The sequence below is a fragment of the Eriocheir sinensis genome, chromosome 22 (assembly GCF_024679095.1).
Source record: "Eriocheir sinensis breed Jianghai 21 chromosome 22, ASM2467909v1, whole genome shotgun sequence".
NCBI classification, from domain to species: domain Eukaryota; kingdom Metazoa; phylum Arthropoda; class Malacostraca; order Decapoda; family Varunidae; genus Eriocheir; species Eriocheir sinensis.
In genome coordinates, this window is record NC_066530.1 from 18068222 (window position 1) to 18095056 (window position 26835).

Here is a 26835-nt window from a genome sequence, read left to right on the forward strand (position 1 = left end):
TGACTATTTGAGCTGTTTATGAATTACCGAGGGTTTTTTTTCCACGTTTCATCAGCAGGAAAGTCGAGCTGGTCATCGGCCTCGGCGGACACCACAACACCGATGACCAAACAAAGACTTTTAAATCGCCTCCCATTCCGACCTCGCTGTCTTATCTAACATCAATCTTACCTGGCATCAATTTTTTTAATCTTTTGTAGTTAATCATTCGAAACTGAGGTCAGATATAGCCCTAGATGATCTTCCTAAGTCTTCTTTTCTTCAGGTTTTTCTGTCTTTCATATGGAGTTGCTGTTCCTGCTGTGCTGTCTCCGTTTACTCCTATCATTCGCGTCTCGTTCTTCTAATCCCTTCGCTGCCAAGTCTTCTTATAATCTGTTTCAGCTTTTCTGTCTTTCATATGGAAGTGGCTGTTTCTGCTAGACCGTCTCCATTTACGCCTATCATATCTGTCCTTTTCCTCCAATCCTTTCGCTGTCAAGTCTTTTTATCTTCCACAAATACAAATTCTAAATAAGTATCCTTGCACGTAAGACACACATGTAACATACGCATACACCCAAGTACTCTATGCCTCTATCTCTTTGTCTATACCTACAAAAGTCACAGACACATGCCACCAAGCCCTCTCTATCTCTCTATGTTTCTGGGTATGTGTGAGAAAGGTATGCAGGGTTAGCTGTTTCTGTGCATGGGGTGAAGGTTTCTATCTCTCTGTATACCGTAACATTCGTGGTGGTGGTGATGGTGACGGTGGTGATGGTGGTGGTGGGGACGGGAATACACTTTGCGAAACTATCAACAAAATGCCCCGGAAAAGATAAAGAACGGCGCACACACACAAAAAAGTTAAAATAAAATGGTGATCATAAATACTTGAAAATCTGTATCGGAAGTAATGATGGCAATGGAAAAAAATGATTCAGTGAGACCACGGACGCCACCACCACCACCACCACTATTGTCATCACCACCACCACCATCACTACTATTGTCATCACCACCACCGCCATCGTCACCAACATCACCACCACTACCACAACCGTAAATTACCATCACCACCATCAGCACACGCAACACCATCTCTCTTGCAATCACCACAACCACCATCATCACCATCATCACCACTACTACCAACACCACCACAAACACCAACACCAATACAAAGACCACCTCAACTACCATCTTCATTACCATCACCATCAACACCATTACTATTCACCTAACTAAAATCGCCATCATCATCTGAGCATGCACCATCACCTTCTACCTTCTTCTTTCACGCCTTCACTTCCATTATTATGACCATCACTATCACAAGGAACACCAGGAACCATCAGTATTATATCTATTGGCTTCATATTCACTCACATCATGTCTCCTTTATCATCACCATCAATAATAGCATGAGCCGATTTTATTTTGCATTCTAACCAGCATCTGCATTTTATCTAGCACCATTATTTTAGCCATAACACTATCATCACTTCATCTACTACTACTACTACTAATCATAATAACACTGCTACTGCTCCCGCTACTATAACTACTACTACTACTACTACTACTACTACAAGCATCACCACAGTCACCACTATCACCAAGCTTACCACCGCTACAACCGACATATTACAACCATCTCCACTGTCATCTTCAACACCACAACCATCACCACCACCATCACTCTTACTACTTTGATAACCACAACAACCATCACCACAACCACACTCACTTCTGCCGTTGCGCCTTGTGGTACCAAACAATTATTACTAACTCTATAGCAGAAGCAAAACCGTAGAAAATAGAACGTAGATAAATAGATGGTAACAAAAATACGTTCAGGGAAATATATAGACAAATGAACATGAATTTCTAGAAGTTAACAAAGAGATATCAAAGGAAAACTGTGCATATCTGGAAGGTAGATTTGACATAACCAGTAAATAAGGAGAGATTGTCAATACTTCATATATGGTAACAAAGAGACGCCCAAGGAAATATACAGACAAAAGAACGTAAATTTATAGATTGTAAGGAAGAGAAATCAAAGGGAAACTATGCATATAGGGAAGGTAAATTTGACCACCAGTAAATAACGAATGAATGTCAGTAATTTATAGATGGTAACAAAGAGACGCCCGAGGAAATATTAATACAAAAGAACGTAAATTTATAGATGGAAAGAAAGATAAACTGAAGGAAATCTATGCATAAGGAATAGAGAGAATAAGGAGTAAAAAAAATTAAAAAGATCATCAACAGAAATGCAATAACAAACAATAATAACAACAACAACAACAACAGCAGTAACAGTAGCAACAGAGGCAGCATGCAACCCCGAAATGGACAACAACGACAAGAACAAGAGGAACAACAACGCTTCTTAAAATGTGTGTTTCCTCCCCTCTCTGAATCACGTTAGAGGAGTGGCCTTTTTTTTTACTTTTTTTTTATTTTCGTCCTTGACCTTTGGCTATGGTTTTTCATTTAATCTCCCCTTGCATGTTTTTCTCTCTCTCTCTCTCTCTCTCTCTCTCTCTCTCTCTCTCTCTCTCTCTCTCTCTCTTTCTCTTTTTCTTTTTGTCTCTCTTTCACCCTCGTATAGAACTGTAGTAAAAGGACGGCTACTACACTATTTAGCTTTCCGAGTTGGCATTTTCTTGTACACAGAGGTTCATAGCATCGCCAAATAGCAAGAGAAAGAAAACAGCTCTCAACAATAGTCAGTCAGCTTCTTCCGGTTCAGATAAGGGCTCTCATAACGTCAGGAAGGGTTACCAGACCTTGAACAGAAGATGGTAAAGTAGTCACCTAAGTTAACATATATAAATTGATCTACTAAGAAACCACCCAATAATGCTCTGGTGTGAGGAGGTTAACAATGAGATAAGAGAAATATGTCTAAATCTTTTTATTTTATGGGAAGGGGTTATTTTATTTAAGGTGGAGGGGTTGATAGCAATGTTTCGTTTATTATAACATGAATCCTTTCTGTCAATGCATTTTCCGTGCTACATAGTGATTCCTGTCCGGTACATGTTGTGCTGTTGTTGTTCTCTAGAAGCCGGTAACGATCCCATTTACCAAAATCTAGTTTGAAGCAGATGATGGATGGCCACGCTCACCCTCTCTCATTTGCTGCATAATTAATGTCTTTAGGCATATATGAAAACATGAATATATATATTATGCTGAATTTGGCTTGTAATCAGTACGAAAAAAAAAAGTCATCTCTGTATATAGGAAGCCTGAGGGGCGGCATCCCTGTCCAGGCTGTTCCGGACACAATTATCGCGGTGGCAGTTCCGCGAAAGCCACATTTATTAATATCCCTCAGCACGCGGCTCTCGCCCACGTAATGGCGCGTCGCTCGTGCGGCCTCTGATGCACCACACTCCACTAACAAGGCTTGTGGATCAGCGCCTCGGTGCAATGTTTTTTTCGTTTCATCCCAAAAATACAGCGAACACGGACCTCCACTTTCCCTCGAACAGCAAACACCTGCTTCTACTTTAGCTTATACAGTAACCACCTGCCTTCTCTTCCCCTTAGACACACAGTAACCACCTGCCTCCACATCCCTTCAGATAAACCGCACCTACATACTTCCACATCCCTTCAGATAAAGAGTAACCACCTGCCTTCTCTTCCCCTTAGACACACAGTAACCACCTGCCTCCACATCCCTTCAGATAAACCGGAACCACCTGCCTCCACATCCCTTCAGATAAACCGCACCTACATACTTCCACATCCCTTCAGATAAAGAGTAACCACCTGACTTTACATCCCCTCAAAGAGTAACCATCTGGCTCACTGTACATCCCCTCACACATACAGTAACCACCTGATTCCACTGTACTTCCCTCAGGCTAACACAAACTTCCACTGTACATCCCTCAGACTAACACAAAAACATATCAGACACACACACTTAAGCTTAACCTTTAAATTATGCTTAATGCGGCATTGTAGAATATTTCATTTCCATTCTAAACATACACTCTATGCATGAGCTTTCACAGTACTTCTCCCTCTAATCACTGCATTTTCGGGGTTAACAGCTCGTTCTTTGGTATTGCGAGTCTTAGGGCCGCATTATAAGACATTTCGCCGGCCAAGAACACATATTTGACAAGGCTTTCGTAGGAGTTGTGGGCATTTCCAAGAGTAGTTTTATGACCCTGGTGGTAGTTTGACCCTTCTTCTGTATCATGAACCTGAAGAAACAATCATTAGAACCCGACTGACCCCATCTTTGACCTTTAAAAATAGCTGATGTGAGAAGCGAAAATGTCTTATAACACCGACCTTAGTGTCCTGAGGTAAGTATTATGTTTTCATCCCAAACGAGTCCTCTAGACGTCAGCTTTCATTGTACAGGCTTCAGAAGCACTCCACTTTTTTTATACTTGAAGGTAGCCTTGTTGCTTTGTGATTTGGTATGTGAAATATTCAGTTTTCATCCCAGGTATTCACTGAGCACACCATCTTCTATACTACTTCCCCCTGCATGCAACTGTCAATTAAATTCAAGCTAAATAAGGGATTTTTGATTATGTAAAAAGGCATTTCATTTTTCATTCCCCAACATACATTCTAGGCACCAGCTTCTGATTTACATCCCCATCTCTGAACAATGTACTTCTTTCGGTTGCAAGGGAAAAAAATCAACATTAGTAAGCTCTCCTTTTTTAGGTAATTTGTCTTCATCCAAAATATACAATGTACATACGAACTTTCACTGAACATTCCATATAAACTCAACATTTATGGCCAAGATATGTAGTTGCTTGGTTACGTCTTTTAGCTTTGTGAGGCGTTCCGTTTTTATTCAAAATATACATTAGAATTAATAGAACTTTCCCTTTTGACTGTCACCATATTTGTGTACACAGAAAATTCATGTTATACTTCATTAACGAAACTTATCATCTAACAAAGTAAACTCTAGCCAGGTGATAAGATTTCTAGTATTTGGTGAGCAATTCATTTTTATATCAGACATACACTGTAGCCTCAATCTTTCATTACACTACCCCAGGAATAAGTGTACTCCTTTCATGTCTACTGTAAACTCTAAATAATGTTGTATAGTATAATGGTTCGTAGTTTTATTAGTCACAATGTTGTCATCCCGAAAGTTCAATTGTCTGCGTTCTCTTTTAGGTGCAAGAGGACGAAGCTAAGTAATTCTGACCTTTGGAGGCTCATATTCTTGCTAGTGATAATTGTTTCCATTAAGAATGTTTTACTTTGGGTTTTCCTTTTAGTTATTATTCCCGTTTGAGCACAACCTCAGTTCATTTGGAAAAGCCGCTCGCCCAGCGCGCCTCGCAGCTCTCCTCGTCCTCTCCTTCCCACAACTCTCAAGGTCAATGGAGGAACAATCAGAGCTTCTAGTGAGCCAGGCCAGGCCGGGGCTTTCCTCGCGGCCTGAATGGAGATGAGGATAAGTGTGGCGCGCCTCTGTGCACGTCTGAAGTTATCCTGTATTCCTAAACCCTGACAACCTTGGGATAATCCTCAACACACCGATATTGCAACCTTGATTGAGTGAGATTCAAGGCAACGAGATTCTTGATCACTCCGGCATCTGTACTCTTAACCGCGGGGTTCTGAGTCTTGTTAGTGCATCTCCAGCCTTCCAAGAACACTGTTTTCGAGGTAACTGTGTCAGCAGCGCGTCGATAAGGGCCGAAACGCGGCCAGGCGAGGAGTGAAGACGAGTGGCACCAGACGGAGGCCAGTGAATTCCTGGCCAGAATCCCTGAAGTCCATTTCCATTTCCCGAAGACCGACGGCCATTAATGTGGGACGGACCAGTAATTATACGGATTTTAGAGCACTGCCTTGAACATTCTCCCGGTGCGGAAGCCAGGATCAGGCCGCGATGGGAATTATCGGAACGATGATTGAGGGGCCTCAGAGTGGCGGCCGGCGACGGCTTGTGGGCTGCCGGGAGGCTCAAAAGGTCACGCGAGGCCGCCTGCTGCTGCTGCGGGGCTGGCGGGGCTTGGGACGAGAGGCGGCGAGGGGCTGTGAGGGGCGTCAAGTGATCGGTTAAATATATAGGAAAACCTTGCCCGAGATTGTCTTGTGATGGTTTGTGGTGAAATACATAGTTTTCGACTCATTCCTTTTCCGTCTATGTTTGTAGTAGTGTAAACATTAAAACACCTTACGAAATCTAAAGGCTATTAAAGGAGGTAATCTATATATTCATAATAACAGCAATAATCATGACAATAAAAGTAATGACAATGATGATAATGGTGAAACCTATTTACCTTGCTCGTACTGTTATGGTAAATCTGCACGCCCGCAGATTCATAAGTTTCTGAACAGTAGAAAAACGTGACCATAGAATAATCATTGCAAATTCGCTATATTCACCCTCGATTGAATTCTCTGTCAACAATATGGATGTCTCTTTGGTCTTTCCTTCTTTGCTTACATGTGTCCCTTTCCACAGTAATAGTTCGATATGCTTTAACACGAATTTCATAACGACACGTCTTAAGCCAGTAGCTGCGGTGATCATTTTTCTTAAAGACCCCTCTAAGCGAATTAATGAGAAAAAATCATCACTCACGCCAACCATTAGTATATTATATGTATGTGCATTTTGTTTTGATCGTTTATGTATCCTCTAATTTGGGGGTTTTCAAGGCAAGAATTTTTTTTGGCCGTTAGTATACTACTATACCATACATTATTTGGCCTTACTGTTATTACCGGGTTAAGCACTCACTCAACACAGCCTGCCTGCTTTTCCCCTTCTTTGCTATAATGTTATATCTAAATCCCTTTCCAGAACAATACCTCGAGATACTAGTACACGAATTTCATTACAACACGTCTCAGCCAAGCACTCAACACACTCTACCTGCTTCTCTCTTTCTTTGCTAACATACCAATTATAAATCCTTTCCACACCAATGTCTCGGGATACTTAGACACGAATTTCATTACAACACGTCTCAGCCAAGCACTCAACACACTCTACCTGCTTCTCTCTTTCATTATTGGTATATATAAATCCCTTCCCACACTAGTACCTCATCACGACGTCACAGCCAAGCACTTAACACAGTCTATTTACTTCTCTCTTTCTTCGCTAGCATATTATATCTAAATCCCTTTCCACATCAAATACCTCATCACGACGTCTCAAGGCAATCCTTCAACACAGTCGTCCTTCCTCTACCGTCGACGAGGCCGCCCCCGGTGCCTGAATATTGTCTTAGAACCGAGAAACACAAGGAGAATTAACCCTCCGAGTATGGTAATGGCCTGGTGGAGGGTGATCAATGCAATCACTCACACAAGATTGAGGAGGAAATGGTGCCAGGATGTGAGCTGCCGTGCCACCCCTACCCCCCTGGCACTCCCCCTGGCACTACCTCTGGCACTCCCTCTGGCACCACTCCTCTCCCAAGGCATCGTCTCCCCACCTCCCACCCACCAGCACCCACACCACTCCATCTGTCTTGGCGTCCTGCCCTCAGCCTCACCCACCCATCCAGTCTTCCTGTCCACCCTCCCTCCACCTCAGCCTTCCTAGCAAGATATTCACTTAACGTTCATACTGAAATAGCTGGATTATTGTATTTAAGAAGTGGAAGACAAGTTTGTGTACGAGGAAATACAAAAGAAGTGCAAATCTACGACCGTCACAATATTTTACAGATTTTGTTTATTATTTTCCGTCCTGCGTTTTTACAGACTGGAGGTTCATGGTGTATTTTTCATCGTCTCCCTCACGACACTCGCGCTGCAGTATCCAATTACTAGTTTGTGTTGCGAGTAAAATGTTCTTAGTTTTATCAAAGCGCAATTGAACTTTTGGGAAGGTAAAAAAAAACTCATAGGACAAACGTTCTTGCCATTTCAGATGATATTTGCTTCGAAACTTTGTGTCCTTGCTCTACCATTCTGTTTCTTTTCCTTTGTCTTTCTCTAATGGTGTTTTGGGGTTACAGGTATTGTCCAAGCCTCCAGATGCATTCAGTTTTGGTCATAACATTTTTGATGAGGAGAGGTTTACACAAATTCATTACTTGACATTTTTCATGAGGGGGAGAAGGATTTTTCAGACTCCGCCAAGTTTTAATAATAGACGAGGCATGATCCGAAGGAAGGTTCATGTCAGCGAAGTGCGAAATGTAAAATGTTAGCATGAACAAATAACAGAAATTCGGCGGTAAAAATGAAAATAATTTGCGCGAAATCTTCTAAGTAATCAATAAAGGGAAAGAAATGTTTAGAAAGCTGACAGGAAAGCAGGTGGATCACTGAACAAAAGGATGTAATGTAAAAAATCAAAACCTTCAATGCCATTTAGCAATTTATTTTTATTATCATTATTATTATTACTATTTGTTTCATTATTATTTTCATTAGTATTATTCTTATTCTTTAAATTGTTGTTATCATTAATATTTTCATGGTACTATCGTTCACTTTCTATGAATTAGTAAACCATGAAGGAGAATATTCGTAAACAGAAGGTCCAACCCTGAATCTCAAAACGAGAGGAAGTTTTTCTCTGTGTGTGTGTGTGTGTGTGTGTGTGTGTGTGTGTGTGTGTGTGTGTGTGTGTGTGTGTGTGTGTGTGTGTGTGTGTGTGTGTGTGTGTGTGTGTGTGCGTTTGTGTGAAAACATTGACCTAAAAATATCTTTACTCTTTTCCTCAAGTTCTAATCTTCTTCCTTCATATATTCAATTACACTTAGCGGCCGCGGGCGTGGGAGGGAGGCTGTGTGAGAGGGCGGGGGCGGCAGGAACTCATCACCTCATTCATTACCCTGAACGACCCCCTCCTGAAGGCGGCGCTGCAGAGGTGACGCGCGACCCCCCGGAGTGGACTTGACGTAATAAGAATGTATGATGCCTGAGCCTCCGCCGGGACCCCGAGGCGCCCCCAGAGAAGGTCCTGTTCATTTATCCGAGTTACGAAAACATGGAATTTTAAGTGCACATGAGAGAGGAGGGAAAGTTGCAAAATATTTTCCTCTGCAAATCACCTCCGCTTGTACCTGTCAGCCCGTGTGTGTGTGTGTGTGTGTGTGTGTGTGTGTGTGTGTGTGTGTGTGTGCGTGTGCGTGTGTGTGTTGATCAGGCACACCAAAGGAGAGCCTGGCAAAGTCACTCATTGGTGGGATTCGAGCCCCTAAAAAGCGGTTCGATACTTTGCATTGGTAAAAACAAGCTACATAACGGGGAACAAATTGTCCTGCTCCCTCCTGCATGACGCCGCGAGTCCTGCCTCTCTGGGGGGGAGTCTACAGGATTACTTATTTACTCCTGGTGTCTGTGTCTGGCCTTAGCGCGTGTTGCCTCTGTCAAGCCGCTGCCAGGTGCTGTGTGCCGGGTGGGGGCGGGGGTGCCAGCTCCTGGAAAGGGTGATGGTCGTCTGCTTTTTGTTTTTTGTCTTGCATCTCGAAGTATCTTTTAAGAGGTAGAAAAAACATTTGTCTTTCTTTCATGAGCGGATTCAGGCAGAGTTTACCATTGGCTGAGGGAAGAATGACGTAGCTGATGTTTCTACTCAACATTTTCACCTGTGTGCTTACTATCCAGCGTTAACTCTGCTTGGAATAAATTCTTAACAGGAAAATATGTAGGTCTAATTATTTGGGTATAACGATGTATAGCAATATTCTAGATTATAAAGAAGGTGCATGACCAGAAACGATATTAGACTGCCACAACAAATAGCACTTACAACAGGAAAGCGCAGTGTATAAAAATGCAAGTGAAGGAAAACATAAGGAAGGGATTGCCATAGTAGGTGAAAAAAAGGCAAACAAACTGTGACGAATACTCTCAAGAAATTTGCTCCGCCACGTTACATCTCCCTATAAATTCGGCCACTCCTCTTGACTCTTGTAGGAGCAGTGAGTAGCGGGCTTTTTTTTCATTACTGTTTCCTTTTTGCCCTTGAACTGCTTCCTCTACTGTAAAAAAAATAAACATAACCCTGAGAAGAATCAATTGAGTAGGTAGACAGTCTCCTCCTTGAGTCATTCTATCAGTTCTGTCATGTTAGTAGTGATAAAATAATGGTTTACTGCTCACTTATGATGGTCCAGTTTCATGTATTTTTTCTTGTATTCACCTCGTAAATATATTGGCAAGGTGAAGGAAGGGTCTGTCTGTGGGTGCTGATAAGGGATAATGGGAAAGAGAGGGCTTAAAACAGTTTATAATGTCATGAGGCTGAAAAGTTAATAATGGACACTTTTGAAAATATTGTTATTATTATGTGTGTGTGTGTGTGTGTGTGTGTGTGTGTGTGTGTGTGTGTGTGTGTGTGTGTGTGTGTGTGCGTGCGTGTGCGTGTGCCCAAATTTACCGTTGGATCATTATATTAATTTGCTCTTTTATATATATTCACATTACCATCATTAAAATTACTGGATGACTGTGTGATAATGGTGTCATGTGAAGCTGTGTGTGTGTGTGTGTGTGTGTGCGTGTCTGTGTGTGTGTGTGTGAGTGCGTGTGTGGAGCATGCAGACATTAAGACATCAAACTAGTATTCCCCCTCCATCAAACCCGTTCCTCAGCATCCCACCAAACGGCTGAGATGAATTACCAGGAACAGGATGCTGGCCAGGGGCGTGCATGGTAGGGCTGGAGGCTGCTTGACCTGTACCATGCTGGGGATACGCTGGGCTCTCCTCCCCTTTGCCCTGCTAGTATGAGTGCGGCTATCCCTAGTGACGCTTTTGAACGGATTATCTTCCTCATTCCTCATCTTAGCTTTGGTGTGTCTCGGTAAGTTTATGTTGTTCAGTAGTGTTGTTCTAGATCTTGCGTTTTCAGGGTTACTTATTGTTGGTCTTTTTCATGGATGTTGATTTGAGATGATCGTGAGGCAGGTTATGTGGTACTATGTTTAGTTCTGCTGGTTAGTGTTGAGCTGTTCTGCTGTTCTGGTATGCAAGGATGCGGTGTGATGGTGTGCTTGGAGCTGGTTTTCGAGTCCTGAAACTGCCTTGGATACTTGTGGAGGGAAGGGAACAGAGGGGAAAGGTTGGACAAAACAAGATCCTGAGTTGCTAGCCGTGTTCCTGCCTGGTGCTGTGCTTGGGGACTGTGGGATTGAATTCTTGCAAGTACATACTGAATTGGGGTGTTCAGGAATGGATTGGACAGTATCTGGCTTTCGTGTTAAGCAGTGGGTGTGCTGTTGTGTGCTATAAATGACTTAGAAAGAAGATTTGTATGGAAATATTGCGTGACTGCCTTGCCTGGACGTTGGGTTTCCTGTCTTGAGCTCCCCTGGACGCCTCTAAGGGCCGAACCGATACCATAACCTGAAGGAAAAGGGTGATATGCCGCAAGAAAGGAAGAGAGCCTGGGGCGGGGTGTCAGAAGAGGGGTGCCACGGCGCTACACCGGACGCGTAGAAGGGGAAGAGCATCTGATACCCTGAGGGAGCACTACGTAAGGTTATATACCCGAAGGAGGAAAGATGACCCGCGGTGAAGGGCGTGGAGGAAGCCGGTGTCCGGTGTATCTTGTTTTCAAGATGTAATATTAATTGAAGTCGAAATTATTGCCTATCCCCGATTGCACAAGAGCTGCTCCTCCCCTGCGGCGGTGCCCAGAGTGAGGAAGAGTGAGGTGTTCTGGGAATTCTCCAAAGTGGCGCTTCCTGTCGAGTGATACGCTATGGCACGGTGCCGAGGCTGCGTCAATACACCGCCGCCGCCACCAGGGCCGCCGCCACGCACACAAAGGGTCTAACAAACGGCGTCCTGCAGGAGGGTCTCTGTGATACCGTCTGATTGTTCTTAGTGGGTGAGTAGAAACCGGCGACACACTGGGATGAGGTGACGGGGGCAGGCCATGAGCTCACCTGCCTGGGGCCTTCAGGTGCCTCAGTGTTGGGAGGCAAACAATATAAAGCAATGACGATGGTGGTGATGACAGTTATATAGATGATAATGAGGATGACGGTGATGGTATTTATAACATAGATAGCTGTAATCATAACAACATTAATAAATAATAATAATAATAATAATAATAATAATAATAATAATAATAATAATAATAATAATAATAATAATAATAATAATAATAATAATAATAATAATAATAATAATAATAATAATAATAATAATAATAATAATAATAATAATAATAATAATTATTATTATTATTATTATTATTATTATTATTATTATTATTATTATTATTATTATTATTATTATTATTTTTATTATTATCATTATCTACTATTATTATTATCATTATTATTAGTAGTAGTAGTAGTAGTAGTTATCTTATAATAATTGTTTCTTACCTGCGTGCAAGCGTCCGTGCTCCGCAATTCCATAATTTTTTTTTCATTGTTTTTTTTGCGAGATTTATAGCTCAAGAGATTCCTTACGATACGCTTTGCAGGGCCGTGCGTCTTTGTAAAGGGGAAATCAGTTCCATAATATCGTGCGCACGTACACACACGCACACAAAATTACTGTTCTGCAGGATGCTCCGCTCGCGTTGCCTCCTCCGCACCTTTTATCTCCCTGTCTACCTGCCACTCAGTCCGTGTCTTTATGGAGTAATCTATTCACCTATCCACCCACGTACACCTGCGTATCTGTGTAGGTCCATCTATCTATGCTTCTCTACCTCTGTATTTATGTCCCTGTGTCTGTCTGTCCGCACCACCCGCCTGCTTGTTTATCTGTCCATGCACCCTTATTTAGCCCTCTGTTAATATGCATCTACTTTGGCTGCAGTTTAAGGGAATAATCGATAAACAACTGCATGTGTCGTGAGTCCAGTATAGTTTACCGACTAATATGCAGGATAAATGGATGCCTATATTTTGTAACTGATGTATGACATTTTCCTGCTTTATATAATTGTATTCAGTGGTCCTGTTCCCTTCTATTACAGAACGCGTCGGCATATCTCTCCTGCGCGTCAGTTACATATTAAATATTTTTGGTGTTACAACGATCGGTAAATATTCTGAGTCGTTACTGTCGCCGGGTACCGTAAACACCTTGGCTCCGTATTTTCGTCGGTCAAAAAGGGAAACGAAAATACTTCAAACTCGAATCAATATGACGAAATATAAACGTTGATTTCGTGCAGACTATATTTTTGCTAATGTAAACACTAATTTAACTGTATGCTCTGCTGCGTTTGGCAATTTCCTACATTACAGGAGTTCACCTCACACACGGACGCACACCATGCACACACACACGCACACACACCGCCTCACACATGTCCACAAGATACATGCGACACATATTTATGGGCCCGGTGGTAAATTTTATACAGGCGCGCACACACACACACACACACACACACACACACACACACACACACACACACACACACACACACACACACACACACACACACACATCCCTTGTTGTCGTTATTTAGCTTTAGCCTCAAAAATACTGTCTGCAGCGTCTCAGTGCCTCCTCCTATCTATGTATATACGATGTGGAGGTGTCTCGGAGAACCCTCAAGGCTGCCTTTGTACCTGGAAATGAAGTTGCTCTTTCGCTTAACACGGAGTCGTCACGTACCTTATCTTCCTCCAGCCTCAGCTCATTATCCTCGAGGCAGCCGTGATCTTCGCTAGTCCTCCCTTCCTTTAACGCACCGGCTCCTCCTTCCTCCTTCCTCCCCTCCCACGCAGGTTGTCTCCCCTCCCTCCCGCCCCTGCTCCGCCACCAACTGATATACACGCCAGCCAAGGGAGAGAGTGAATCCCACCGTGAAACAATAGTCGCCGTGCACCCCAGGGGCTCCGGTCAGCTCGGTAGTTTGATATGCAAATTATATGGTACCCTTGTGATGAGGGCCGGGCCTATTTGCGATGTCAACTGCATACGTGGTCATTAGATCCCCCGGCCCGAGCTGCTGCCTGGCCTCTCATAACACACCCGGAGTCAGACCTGCATTGTCGAGCTCAACTCCTTGGCTAAAAGGCCATTGTCCCTCGCGGCGTTGAATCTGCAGGAACTCTTCAATGAGAGCGGCGGTTTATTATTGTCATTGTCCTCCGTCTCAAGGGAGAGATAGCGACGCCGGCAAGTGGATGGCACAGGGCGCCATAAACGAGGCCGAGGCCAAGGAGGGTGACGGAGGGGAGCGGAAGGAACAAGGGGACGCTTGCCGCGGCTCGCCCGGGATGGGGATTGTGTGTGGGGAGGCGGAGGCGGAGGACGAGATAACAGAGGTGTTTCAGGAGTTCCAGAAAGGGGAGGAAGATGAGGAGGCGAGGGAGCAGGCAAGGGAAGGGGCTGTGTTGGCCGGGCCGCGTGCAAGATAAGTGGGAGGGAAGACTATTATTGTCTGCTGTCTCGGATGGGGCTATGAATATCCTACACGACTTAAGGTCGAGGCGTCGACGGGGCTGTGTGGCGCCGCTGCGGTGTTGTCATGGGCGGCAGACACGGCGGGGGCATGTCGGGCCGAGGTAAGACGCGCGACCTGCAGGGACGTGATGAATACTGCGAGACTGATTAGCAGGCGTGCTGGAGGCGAGGGCTGGGCGGGCGATTGTGAGGCAGTGCGTTAAAGAGCAACGCAATATTGTTTTGTCATAGAGATATATCGATAGATAGGTAGATATACTCTTACATAGATAAACATATAGACAGATATGCATATATCCTTACACGCTTATATGAGCAGCATTGGCCGGGGTCCGGGGCCTCGAGGGGTGGGTCACGGGCTCCCTCATGGAATTACTGGGGGCGGCTCTTGGCGGCCTCGCTCGCCTCTGCTTCTCGTCTTCAGCCAGGCGAGCAAGTTGACCCCCGGCCCAACTTAGTATATGGTTAGTGGGCTTGGTTGACAACGTTGTCTAACTTAATTGGTTTTGACCGTAGCTCCCCTGTGAGACCCCGCCTTGTTGTCCGCCACTCAGTTACTCAGACAAACCAGTTAACGTGGACGCCCCCGACCCCCAGGGTGAGCTGTGGGCTGCCGCTGGGGTCTGGTCGCTGGGACCTTACTTGGGGCCCTGCTGGCGGGGCGAGCCGAGGCCCGAGTATGGCTTTGGCCCCGGGAAGGCGAGGCGTTGTCATGGTCTTATTGACTCTTGCTGTTATCTTCCCTTAGCTGGCCTGGCGTCTTGTGGCTGTGGGCTGGCGATGCTTGGCCTGAACTTCTTCCCTCATACACACCTGCACAGTTTCTTACGTGTCAAAAGGGGTCGAAAAACTACACCTTTACGTTTTATCTTCCTTGTTATTTCACTGAACATCTTGGGCGAACAGCATTTATTCATATATAGATAGTCAGATATACAGATAGAAAGATAGAGGTGGACAGAGCGAGAGAGTGAGATAGATAGATAGACAGATAGACGGTACATATAAGAATAAGTTACATCCGTTCGTTTAACAATGGCGTGATACATTTTATTCATATATTATACATCATTTTTTTTGCATTTTTCACGCAGCATCCTGGATAATCCTCGCCTGAACACAAGCAATAGTCATAAGCAAGCCTTTGTATTTGCGTTATTGTCTGTCCTGTGCACGCCTCGGCCACCGCCACGCGCCTGTTCTGCGGGTTGTTATGCTGGGCTGCCTCGACTCTGGCCACGCGTCTTAGAGATTGCGTATATATATTTTTTTACAGTAAAGGAAGCGGATTCAAGAGGAAGATATCAAGACACCTCTTCTCACGTAATTGACTGCTCTTTCGGCCATCTCTTTGGATTCTTTACAAAAGCAGCGAGTAGCGGGCTTTTTTTGATTGTTGTTTCCTATTTTTTGTGCCTTTCTGCTGTATCCTTTGCTGTAAAAAAAAAATTAAGGGCAAAACAAAGGAAAAACAAAAAAGAAAAAACGCTAAGTCTGGTCATATAAATGTTACCAGAATGAGTGGCCAGAAGGGAGGTCAATTTTGATTTCCGTTCCGATATTTTTTATGCTCTCTCTACTCTTCGTAACTACCTTTTTTTATAGTAAAGGAAGCAGCTCAAGGGGAAATAAAGACAAAACGGAAAATAAAGTCCGCTAAACACTGCTCCTATATAAGTCAATAGAATGAGTGGCCAGGAGAGAGGTCAATTTCGTATGGAGAGATATTTTTTATACTCCCTCTATTCTTCGTAACTGCCTTTTTTTACGGTAAAGGAAGCAGCTCAAGGGAAAACAAAGACAAAACGGAAAAGAAAGTCCACTAAACACTGCTCCTATAAACGTAAATAGAATGAGTGTCCAGAAGAGGGCTGTCTTTAAATACGTTTTGATATAGTCTTATGGTTCCTCTATTTTAACACTAACAGGTTGATTTATACTGTATAATAGAACAGTATGCTAGACGACACGTTAGTTTGGTCGATATTCCCTTAAGTACAGGTCATAATTGTCAGTATTTCTCCATCAGTTTCTGCAGCATGAAATACGATCCATTAATAGTTGGTGAAATTCTAAAGTCTTGCAGTAACCCTTTATAGCAAGCATCTCACGAGTCCCAGGAACACGATCATGATTGCGTTGGTCCACTCGTGTTTCTTGCTGAGCTCAAACGCGCGGGGCAGCGACTGAAGAAGCAAGCCACTCGATCATTCCATATTATTCGAGTTCTATTATGCAGCCGTCCTTTGAAATGTGTGCAGCAGGTACGCCTCTGCACCTGCTCACCTGCTAACCTCTGCTGCTTCTGGTTGTGGGATCTTCGTCTGAATTTGCGTCGAGTGAGAATCTGTTTACAAGGAGGTGGATGAGCACGCTTTGTATGCTTTCCTTGGGTCGTGCACTTGATGTGATTATATGCATTCAGAGTCTTGGTTCAACCCTCTGGGGAATATTAATACGTGAAGCTTCCTGGGCTTCGATTTTCTGAGATATGTGTAAATGTGGATCAAAGTTAGTCATATATTCATTAGAGATGGTTTTAGAATTGTTTACTTCTGGTAGTTCCTTTAAAAACTGCATATTAAACCTACCTGTGTTCAACTTATCTTTCTTTGTCTTAATTTCATCCTCTCCTTCCATCATCTTGCTCTACAGTTGCATTAAGCGGGAATCTGTGTACGTTGCTGGTCGCTGAACGCCCATTATCTGCATCCTTTGAGCTGTGCAAATGATGTGATTAAATTCATTCAGTCTTGTTTCCACACTGAGATAAATGACTATATGTGAATGTTTCTGTAATACAATAATCTCAGCGTCTCAAAGTTTGTCATATAATCTTACATCTTAAAACACTTCGTCAGGTATTTCCTTGCAAGACTGTTCAGTGTTCACCCTACCTGTGTTTACCTTGCCTTGCCTTGCTGTGCCTTGCCGTGCCTCGCCTCCTTCTTCCCCTTCCCTCCTCCGGCTTCCCTCCTTTCTGTGTGCTCACTTCTAATTACTTCATTGTGGTTTCATTAGCAGTGGGCCATTCTCGCTCCCTCAATCAAAGCAGATTATGACGTGGTATTAATGGCCCCGGTGACCACACGCCGGTTGTCTACTGCAGAAGTCGAGCACTGGAAAATAGATATTGATTTAGAGATGGAAGGCTTTGTGGAATTAATCATATCCCCCCGCGGACGCTGACCAGGACAAGGGCCACCCGTTGTCACAGGCACTGGCCGCTCCCGGCACGGCGGCGACCCGACCCTCACACGCCACTTAGGGCTGACGCGAGCCTTAGGGGAGCGGCGGGTTCAGGGTCAAAAGGGGATACGAGGGTGGAAGGGAAGGAAATGAGGGAACACAGAGGATAAGAAAAGAGGATTAAAGCGCGTGGGGAGAGGTCACCTGGAGGAGGAAGAAGAGATGCTGATGCTTGGCTGGTCACAGGCGAGGAGGAGCTTCAAAGGGGTAACCAAAGAAAAAAAAATCTCGTCCAGGGAAGCGTTAAGCAATTGGTAGGCAGAGATATATATTAAGATTTAGTTATATAAATACTGATATGTATGTAGAATACGATTATTATTATTATTCTCATGAACAGCTGCCTTGTTTAGTATTTAATGTCCCAGAAGACAGTGCAAGACGTTGGTAGTTGAAATAGCAACACAGACCTTTTGTACAGCTTAAGTAACACTGTAAACTGAAGCCTACGTCCTTCCTCTAACACAATTTATCTATTTCATGGTTTAAGTTCGCGCCATTGTGATGTATGTGCGAGCTTCAAGAATCTAGGTCCAATATTGTGCTTCAGAAGTATTAAAATCTCACGAGAGTCAGAAAAGAGATATAAATAAAGAAGAGAACTCAGAGGAAGATGAAAAGACAGCGAAAGAGATAGAGACGGAGGACGAGGAGGAGGAGGAGGAGTAAGAGAGGACGAATGAAGAAGAGGAGGGGAAAAGATAAGAAATGCGAGGAGGAGAGAGGAACCAAAGTGAGGAATTGGAGCATTACGACAAGGGACGAGATAAGGAGAAAGAGAGAAAACGTAGAAGCGATAATACAGTGAGTGGACAAGACCAGTGGCCGGGGTATAAAAATGTCCCGGAGTGTCTTGCCCAGTGCGCCTGATAGAGACACTGAAGGAGAGGGTGACGGGGCTGCTGCAGAGGATGAAGGAAATGCCAAAGTGGTCAAAGACTTCTCAAATAATCTTTTACTCTGCGTTCAGTATTTTCTCTCCTACAACTGACTTAGGAAATTGAACCAGAAGAATAAAGTCAAATGCAAGAAAAGAGAATGAAGTAATATTAAACTAAATCCTTTTCTTCTGCAACCAAGCAATGGAACTCATGAAGAAAAGTATAATCAAAGGTCAGAATGAAAACTTAGCGACGCAATCTTAAAATAAAACCTTTTCTAATGGAGCCAACACATGGAACTGAACAAGGAAAAGTAAAATAATGTATAAAAGAAAAAAAATAGCAGTAATCTTAAGCTCAAATCAACTTACGATATTGAATAAGAAGACTAAATGTAGTATATGAAATTTAAGATAGTAAAGAAAAAACTCGGAGTCTTAAACAAAAAACCTTCGTGGAATATGTGGTTGCTTATGAATTAAAGAAGAAGAATGTAATATATATAACTTAAGAAAGAAAAGAAAAGAATGGTAATATTAAGCTCCTACCAACATGTGGAACTGAACAGAAAGAATAAAATCAAATAAGAAAGAAAAGAAAAAAAGTAGTGATCTAAAACTTTTGAAATAAAAAAAAAATGTAGTATATAAAACACAAGAAAGAAAAGAAAAAAAAGCCAGTAATCTTCAGCCCAGACCTCGGACTAACGCGTGATTGCCGGGCTCCGTCGCAGTGCCGGTCATATCTTATTCTTTCAAAGTGTTAAACTCGGAAAGAAATCAACGAGTGTCAGGCGGGAGCGAGCCTCGATGCACGCCGCCCATCACTCAGGCAGGGCGACATGAGACACCCGGAAAGGTCGTCGTGAAATAAGAGAGAAAATATCCGGGAAGACATGTCGGCGTTAATAATAGAGGTGAAGAACTAAGTTAAGAATGCAGGCAAGCAGTGGCCCAAGACTGAAAGGCGGCAATTATTCGGACACGCGCAAACCGAAAAAAGCAGCGGCGTGAGTGACAAGCGATGGTTGAAGTTAGGCAAGAAATAAATTGGGAAAGTGCTGCGACGCCGAGATTTTGGGTTTTTAATTCGGGAAAGTTTTGTTAAGGACCAGCCGGTATTTCGGGCTCTTTTCTGCTGCTTCTTATTCTTGCTTCTGTACACATTGTTGTTGTTGTTGTTAGCATCATCATTATTATTATTATTATTATTATTATTATTATTATTATTATTATTATTATTATTATTATTATTATTATTATTATTATTATTATTATTATTATTATTTCTACAAATATTGCTACTACTACTGTTACTTCTACTACTACTAGTACTACTACTATTAATACTGCCACTATTTTCTACTACTACTACTGCTACTACTACTACTACTACTAGTAATAATAATAATAATAATAATAATAATGATAATAATAATAATAATAATATCGTTATCACCTTAATTGTAATCTTTATCATTGTTGTTTGATATCTTATTTATGAACTCACATAACTGACAAGACTCTTATCTTTTCTTCCAGACACACGTACTGAGCCTGTATTGCCCAGGACTCTGATATCTAAGGTAAGGAGTATCATGTTCATTGGCCTCGTGATCAAGGGCCATAATGCTTGTGTGGCTTTATCAAGTTTTCTTTTATCTCTCTCTCTTGATCTTGATTCTGCAGCTAAACATTATTGTGCGGTCGCTACAAACATTAACTTTCTTATAGACTTTAACCTTTTTTCTCACCGTTTTTTCTTTCTTGAGTCTTTGTTGTTTTGGCTTTAAGGACAGGATGGCATCGTTGCTTGTGTGAGTCTGGGAAATGCTGCCGGTCAACATATTTCAATAACTCGTCATTTGAACCCCTCACTGTAGATTAATGAAGGGAACAATGACAGGGTGAGAGACAGTGCTCTTTCATCCACCACTTACATTCACTTGACACTGCCGCAGCTACGAAGATAAAAAATAGAGATAAATAAAAAAACGTTGTCTTTAGGTAAGATTTTCGTATAAAGTAGAGGATTTTCTTCAAGATGACCGTCTCGTATACAGACATTTATATATTATTACACTCTCTTACAAAGATAATTTTAAGTCTAGAGTAGTATTTTATTTCCTACCCGGTCAACACGTGTCAGGACGGTCTGTATTTTTATCTCCTCCTCCTCCTCCAACTACTACAATTCCTCCCATTCCACCTCCTCCTCAGCCACAGTAACCTTTCTTAATATTACACCTCCTCCTGGTCCCCTATCACACACCATAATATCATGTCTTGGTGCACGAACGCCTGTAGTAAATACGTAATCTAAGTTTGGGTGTCGTCGTGTACCTGAGATGCATTCGACATGACACCTGGATGAGTAAAAGCGTGCAGAGGAGAGATACACTGATGCTCTGAATTGGGTGTCGAAAAAAAAGAAAAAGAAGACTAGGCAGACGGTGATAGTTCAAAAGGAGAGGGTGAGGGTGTGAGGAGGAGATATATGAAAAGTGGGGAAAAGCGAGGAGGAAAAAGTGATATCGTAGGACAATAACATGAGGAAAAACAATAGGAAAATCATGAGGAGAGTGAGAGGAAATGAGAAGAGGTAGGAGAGAAGGCACTAGAAAAAAGAGATGAAAATAACTAGAGGGATTTGGTTGGAGGAGAATTAAGAAGAGCAAAAAGAGAAAGACAATTTGTAGAAGGAAGTCTAAAAGGAATGGGAGGAGAGGAGGAGGAGGAAGAGGAGAAGGAATAGGAAAATATGAAGGAAGTGAAGCAGAATGAGGAGTAACTTAGGTAGGAGGAAGAGGAGGAGGAGGAGGAATCTTATCATCATACCAGAAATGTGTGTGTGTGTGTGTGTGTGTGTGTGTGTGTGTGTGTGTGTGTGTGTGTGTGTGTGTGCGTGTGCGTGTGTATTCGTCGACGATATACAGAGGTTCCGGAAAAGCGAATCTCACAACTCACTCAGAATTTCTTATTAGCTGAATTGGCTTTGGACAGGTGACTCCGAGACCAGTATTTGCCGAGAAGAAAACAGCATAATGAGACCCCGATAGCATGATGGACAGGTTCAGTGCAGGAGGTTGTATTAGTGTGTGTTGGAAGACGGGGAGGGTGGATGGTACGTGTGTCTGAGGTAATGGGTGAGGGCTGGCGTGTGGGTGTGTGGGTGTGTGTGTGTGTGGGGGTGTGGGGGTGTGTGGTGATGGTGTGTGTGTGTCTGAGGTAATGGGAGAGGGACTGGCGTGTGTGTGTGTGTGTGTGTGTGTGTGTGTGTGTGTGTGTGTGTGTGTGTGTGTGTGTGTGTTCTTATGCTTCGTAATGGTAAACTTCGCGGATTCTAGTACGATACGAAACAATAAAAAGACGAATCTACTTTTCTTTAACTAATTTCAAGACTTCACTGTTAGAAAAATAAAGTCATCTAGTAACAAAAGAATAATGTCATTTTTCATTATAGAACAACACCCAACAAAGTAATTTCCTTATGAATACCTCCGAAACAATACAACAGTGAGGTTCCTTTCATCCCTTCTCTCACTACTTTTTCATCTTCGCGTCCCGTCCCTCTCTTCCCTCCCGCCGCCTTCTCTGCCGCTCCTAAAATCCCGAGCAGCCCGGAAGACAGTCGCCGTGATCTAGTATGCAAGGTCAGACTCTGGATGCAGCAGCCATCAGTCGTAAGTGGCGGCGCTAATGACACCTTCCGTCAACTCGCAAGACTCCTCGCCGGCGGACTGCAATTCCCTATTTTCCAACTGGCACGTGCAAGCTTCATGACGGCCGCCAAATTGAGCCAAGAATATTGTTTTCGTCAGGTTTCCTTGAACGGCGAGAAAAGGGCGAGGGTTGAAAGACGACTTGTGTGTGGTGCAACGTGTGGCATTTGCGACGAGTATATTATCGCTGCCTCTTGCCTGTTGTCAGTCACCGCCCTCAGAAGAAGTGAAAAGGTCTCGTTGAATGAGGCTGTGGTTATGAGCAGTCACAAGCAGCAGGAACATCACCATCGAGACTTGTGGTGCAACGTGTGACATTTCCTATGAGTATTATCACTTTCTCTTGCTTGTTGTCAGTCACCGCCCTCAGAATAAGAAGCAGAAAAAATCTAGTTGCTTGAATTTGCGGTCAGGAGCAGGTAAGAACAAGGAGGAGCATCGTAATCGAGACTTGTGGTGCAACATGTGACATTTCCTATGAGTATTATCGCTGACTCTTGCTTGTTGTCAGTCACCGCCCTCAGGATAATATGCGAAGAGGTCTCGTTGGTTGAGTCTGCGGTCAGGAGCAGGTAAGAACAAGGAGGAGCATCACTACCAGTATTAACACCAATGGGTATCTCTTCCTCTTGCTTCTTGTCAGTCACCGCCCTCAGAATAATATGCGAAGAGGTCTCGTTGGTTGAGTCTGCGGTCAGGAGCAGGCACTAGCAGGCAGGAGCAGCAGGAGCATCATCATCATCATCAGTCGCAGGTGTCATTCAGCCCCTTTGACCCGCCGTGCACGCTTCCACCCTGCATTATTTAGCGGCGTTCAACTTGGCCTTCGTCAGGGGGGCAGTGAGTCGTCCCTTGCCATAACGCCCGTGAGGGGAACCTGACGAAGGAAGACCAGGCAAGATTATTCTCTCTCTCTCTCTCTCTCTCTCTCTCTCTCTCTCTCTCTCTCTCTCTCTCTCTCTCGGGTGGCGGTAGGAAGGGGGATGGAGGGGTCAGGGCCGGGCCAGCCATGCAATATTGAGCACCGCCGCATGACTTCTCAAACCCACCAAGAGAATACGTGAAAATGTCAGTGTTGCTCCGGATGACCGACCGTCAGCACTTGAGGCCTGCCAGGGATGGGGGAGGGGGAGAGAGGGAGAGAGGAGAGAGGGAGAGAGAGATACAGACAGACAGATAGAGGCAAAGAGACACAGACAGACAGGAATGTGTAAAACCAGTCATCGTTTTTTTTTTTTTACATACCAAAGTTATCGTTTTTTCTTCCATTGTTATTGTTTTGTTATTGTTTTTATCATAGGTGCTTGCATTCACTTTCCCCTTAGAGTGCTTAAGAAGGGGCTGTTGTTACCTGAAGTCGTGTTTTGAAGGTATGATGTTAGGATTTGTTTTTATGTTGATATCATGTTGTGGCAGTGAGATCTTGCATTTGTATTTAGGTTACTTTTAAGGGTTCAGAACTTTTTTCCAGTTCTTTATCTTTTTCGTGTTTTGTCTTCTAGTGTGTTTGTTTCTTGCTGTTTTCTCTTGCTCATTATTATTATACATCGTCATCATTATAGTTATCATCATCATTATCATCATCGTTTTATTCTACTCATATTATAGTTAATTTTCTTGCCCACGTTTTTCTCCTCCTCTTCCAGCTTCTCCTCCTTCTCCTCCTCCTCCTTCTCCTCCTCCTCCTTCTCCTCCTACTCCTCTCCTTCCCCTTCCTCCTCCCCCTCCGTGCACTCCTTCCCCTCCTTCCTTCTTTCATCCTTCATCAGCTTTATGTCAAGTAAGATGAAGGAGGCAGAGTGTGGAAAAGACTTGGCCATGAATATTCCACCCGGCGAGGCTGTCGAGGACCCGCGCGGTGCCATGAAATATCCATCGTTGAGTGTGTGGGTAATTGATCACCTTAGACGCTGTGGCCTTGGAGACGCTAACGGGAAGGTGTGAGGCGAGGAGAGTGGAGGTGAGGGAGAGAAAGGCAAAGGAAGGGAAGGGAAGGTTAGACTCTCTCTCTCTCCCTCTTCTCGTCCCCTTACCTTCCTGTGCCTTCCCCACTCAGTTATTGTAAGTAACTGATATGTAGATAGATGTTATAAAGATAATGAAGACACGCTATGTATATAAAACAGATGCTAAGAAGAGTTATCATAAGTCTTGACGATACTTAAGACAGAGGGGCAAAGCAATTAAAAACACATACTCCTTACATAAAATAGAATATGCTAAAGAGAGTTATCGTGAGTCTTGACTGCTCTGGAGGTTTTAATTAGAACTAGAAACTATTATAATATTCCAAAGCGGACGCACAGGCTCAATTTCTGACTAACTTACCTCGTATTCGGTGATAGCAGACATTGGCTTAGGTGAGTCAAGGAGACGCTGTAGGTTTTTCACATTGTACGATACACATTCTGAACCTTTGTCAAGTCTTTGTACAGTAAAACCCTCCCGAAAGGTGTCGTTGTTGTTGTTATTATTATTATTATTATTATTATTAGCAGTAGTAGTAGTAGTAGTAGTAGTAGTAGTACTGGTAGTAGATATTGTAGTAGTAGTAGTAGTAGTAGTAGTAGTAGTAGTAGTAGTAGTAGTAGTAGTAGTAGTAGTAGTAGTAGTAGTAGTAGTAGTAGTAGTAGTAGTAGTAGTAGTAGTAGTAGTAGTAATAGTAGTAGTAGTAGTAGTAGTAGTAGTAGTAGTAGTAGTAGCAGTAGTAGTGGTAGTGCTCTTTTATCATTATCATTAGCATTACTGTTCTCTGCCTCTTTCTTTATATACACATTGATAGACGGATGGCCGTCTTAGCATCTGATATAATTAATACCTTCCAAACGTAACGAAAGAGCAATTGAGAGGGATCACTTTCTCATAAGGGTCGCGTGGCGTGTTAATGCCTCGCCGCTGTCTGACGCCCGTGCCCGCGTTCCTGGTTTCAAGTATTCACGCGCCCTACACTATTCACGATGTGTTTTTCCAAGAGATTCTTTATCGCCGAAGTCATCACGGAGGGACGGGCGACAGGAGGGGAAACAGCGGGCCAGGCAGCGTTCAGAGCCGACGTAAGGCACTGATAGGCAGAGTAGTTTGTTTTTCCCTTGATCTCTTCTCATATTCATCGTAATCATCATCACTCATCTTTATCTTCATCGCATTCTAGTTCTTGTTCTTGTCCACGTTCTCCTCCGTGTAGTGTGTGTCAGTGAATAAGGACTAGACGATATATAAAGTTGATTCGATTGTCTAAGAGCGTCCTTTTAACCACATGACTATAGCCACACGTTGTTCCTGAATCTGATTTTAAGATTTTTCCTTCGTGAAAGTTTGGGGATTGTTGGAAGGCGAGGTGGACGTCATTCTTGAGAAGACGACTCTATGCTTTTATCTTTTTACTGGAGCAGTGTTGGCGGACATTATTGTTTTTATTTTTATTTTGCTATTAAACTCTTCTTTATTTATTGAGCCAGCCAAGCAAGATATTATTACTTCACTTGAAGGCTAAAAATATTCATAAAAAAAAACGTACCTTATGAATTATGATTTTAACGACTGAAAGACGGAAATTTGATGATGTAACTAAGAGGTCTGTTTCATATTTTACCTCAAGGAAAAAAAATGTATTTGTATCATCTGCTCAATATTGTACTTCGTGAGTCGTTCCCCGTGTGTTGCAGCCTCGGCGTGTCAGGACGCTCCGGTCTGGCGTGGCGCTGAAAAAAAGAAAAAAGAAAAAAAAGGTTTATACATTTCATTAGCTATACAATGACAATTATCACCCGGCTTCCGACGCCATTGCCATAACACACCACCACCACCAACACCTCCACCACCACCACCACCAACACCTCCACCACCACCAGCACCACCACCACCTCCACCACCACCATCACCAGTACCCATACCTTCATCCCTGATCTCCTCCACCACCACCACCACCACCACGCCCATCACATTAAACACTACCACCACCACCACCACCCCTCTCACCCCCCTACCAGCACCAGCACCACCATTACCACACCCACCACCCTCATCATCACCACCACCACCACCGCCGCCATTTTGTAATAAGCGGTGTAGAGGTGTTTAACTCAGGTGCTGGGCTCATCATTTTTTTTTTGTTTCAGGTTTAGGCGCCATTTTGTGAGAGAGGTAGAGTCCACAGGTAACTTCGGGCAGGTGTGATAGACCTTAATTAACCTTTACCTGTTAGACCAAAATATTAGTGTTATTAGTTAAGAAGGGTCTGTTTTAGGATATTTTATGGAGTCTCTTTTGTTATCTTTTGTTATTCAGGTTCATTTTTAGCTGGGGGTTTTTTTGCCCTTAAGCTTATTCCGTTACTGTAAAAAAAAGCTTGAATCATTAGACATCAAGTTTTGGCGCCACTATAAAAATTGCCTGCGCCATGATGGGCTTGGGCCGACCACCACGTCCAAACGTAAAAAAAAAGTACATCATCAGTAGCCTCATTGTTATCTTCATCATCATTGTCTTTGTCATGTTATTACTGTCATCATCATCATCATCATATCCTCCCGAAATTGACCTCTCTGTTGGCCACTCCTCTTAACTCTTTTTTTTTCTTTATATAGGAGCAGTGATTTGCGGGCTTGTTTTCATT

At 43.3% G+C, this 26835-nt stretch overlaps 1 protein-coding gene across 4 annotated transcripts in view; it reads left to right on the forward strand.

Moving 5' to 3' along the window:
• Positions 1-26835, forward strand: part of LOC127002194 (uncharacterized) — a 208380-nt gene that overhangs the window by 169807 nt on the left and 11738 nt on the right. For 3 of the 4 annotated variants that reach the window (XR_007755864.1, XR_007755862.1, XR_007755865.1), the window contains one exon: positions 20041-20084. The gene's annotated coding sequence lies outside the window, so the exon portion shown is untranslated. Of the gene's footprint in view, positions 1-10646; positions 10786-20040; positions 20085-26835 lie in introns of those variants that run through there. The other variant, XR_007755866.1, reaches the window with a different exon arrangement.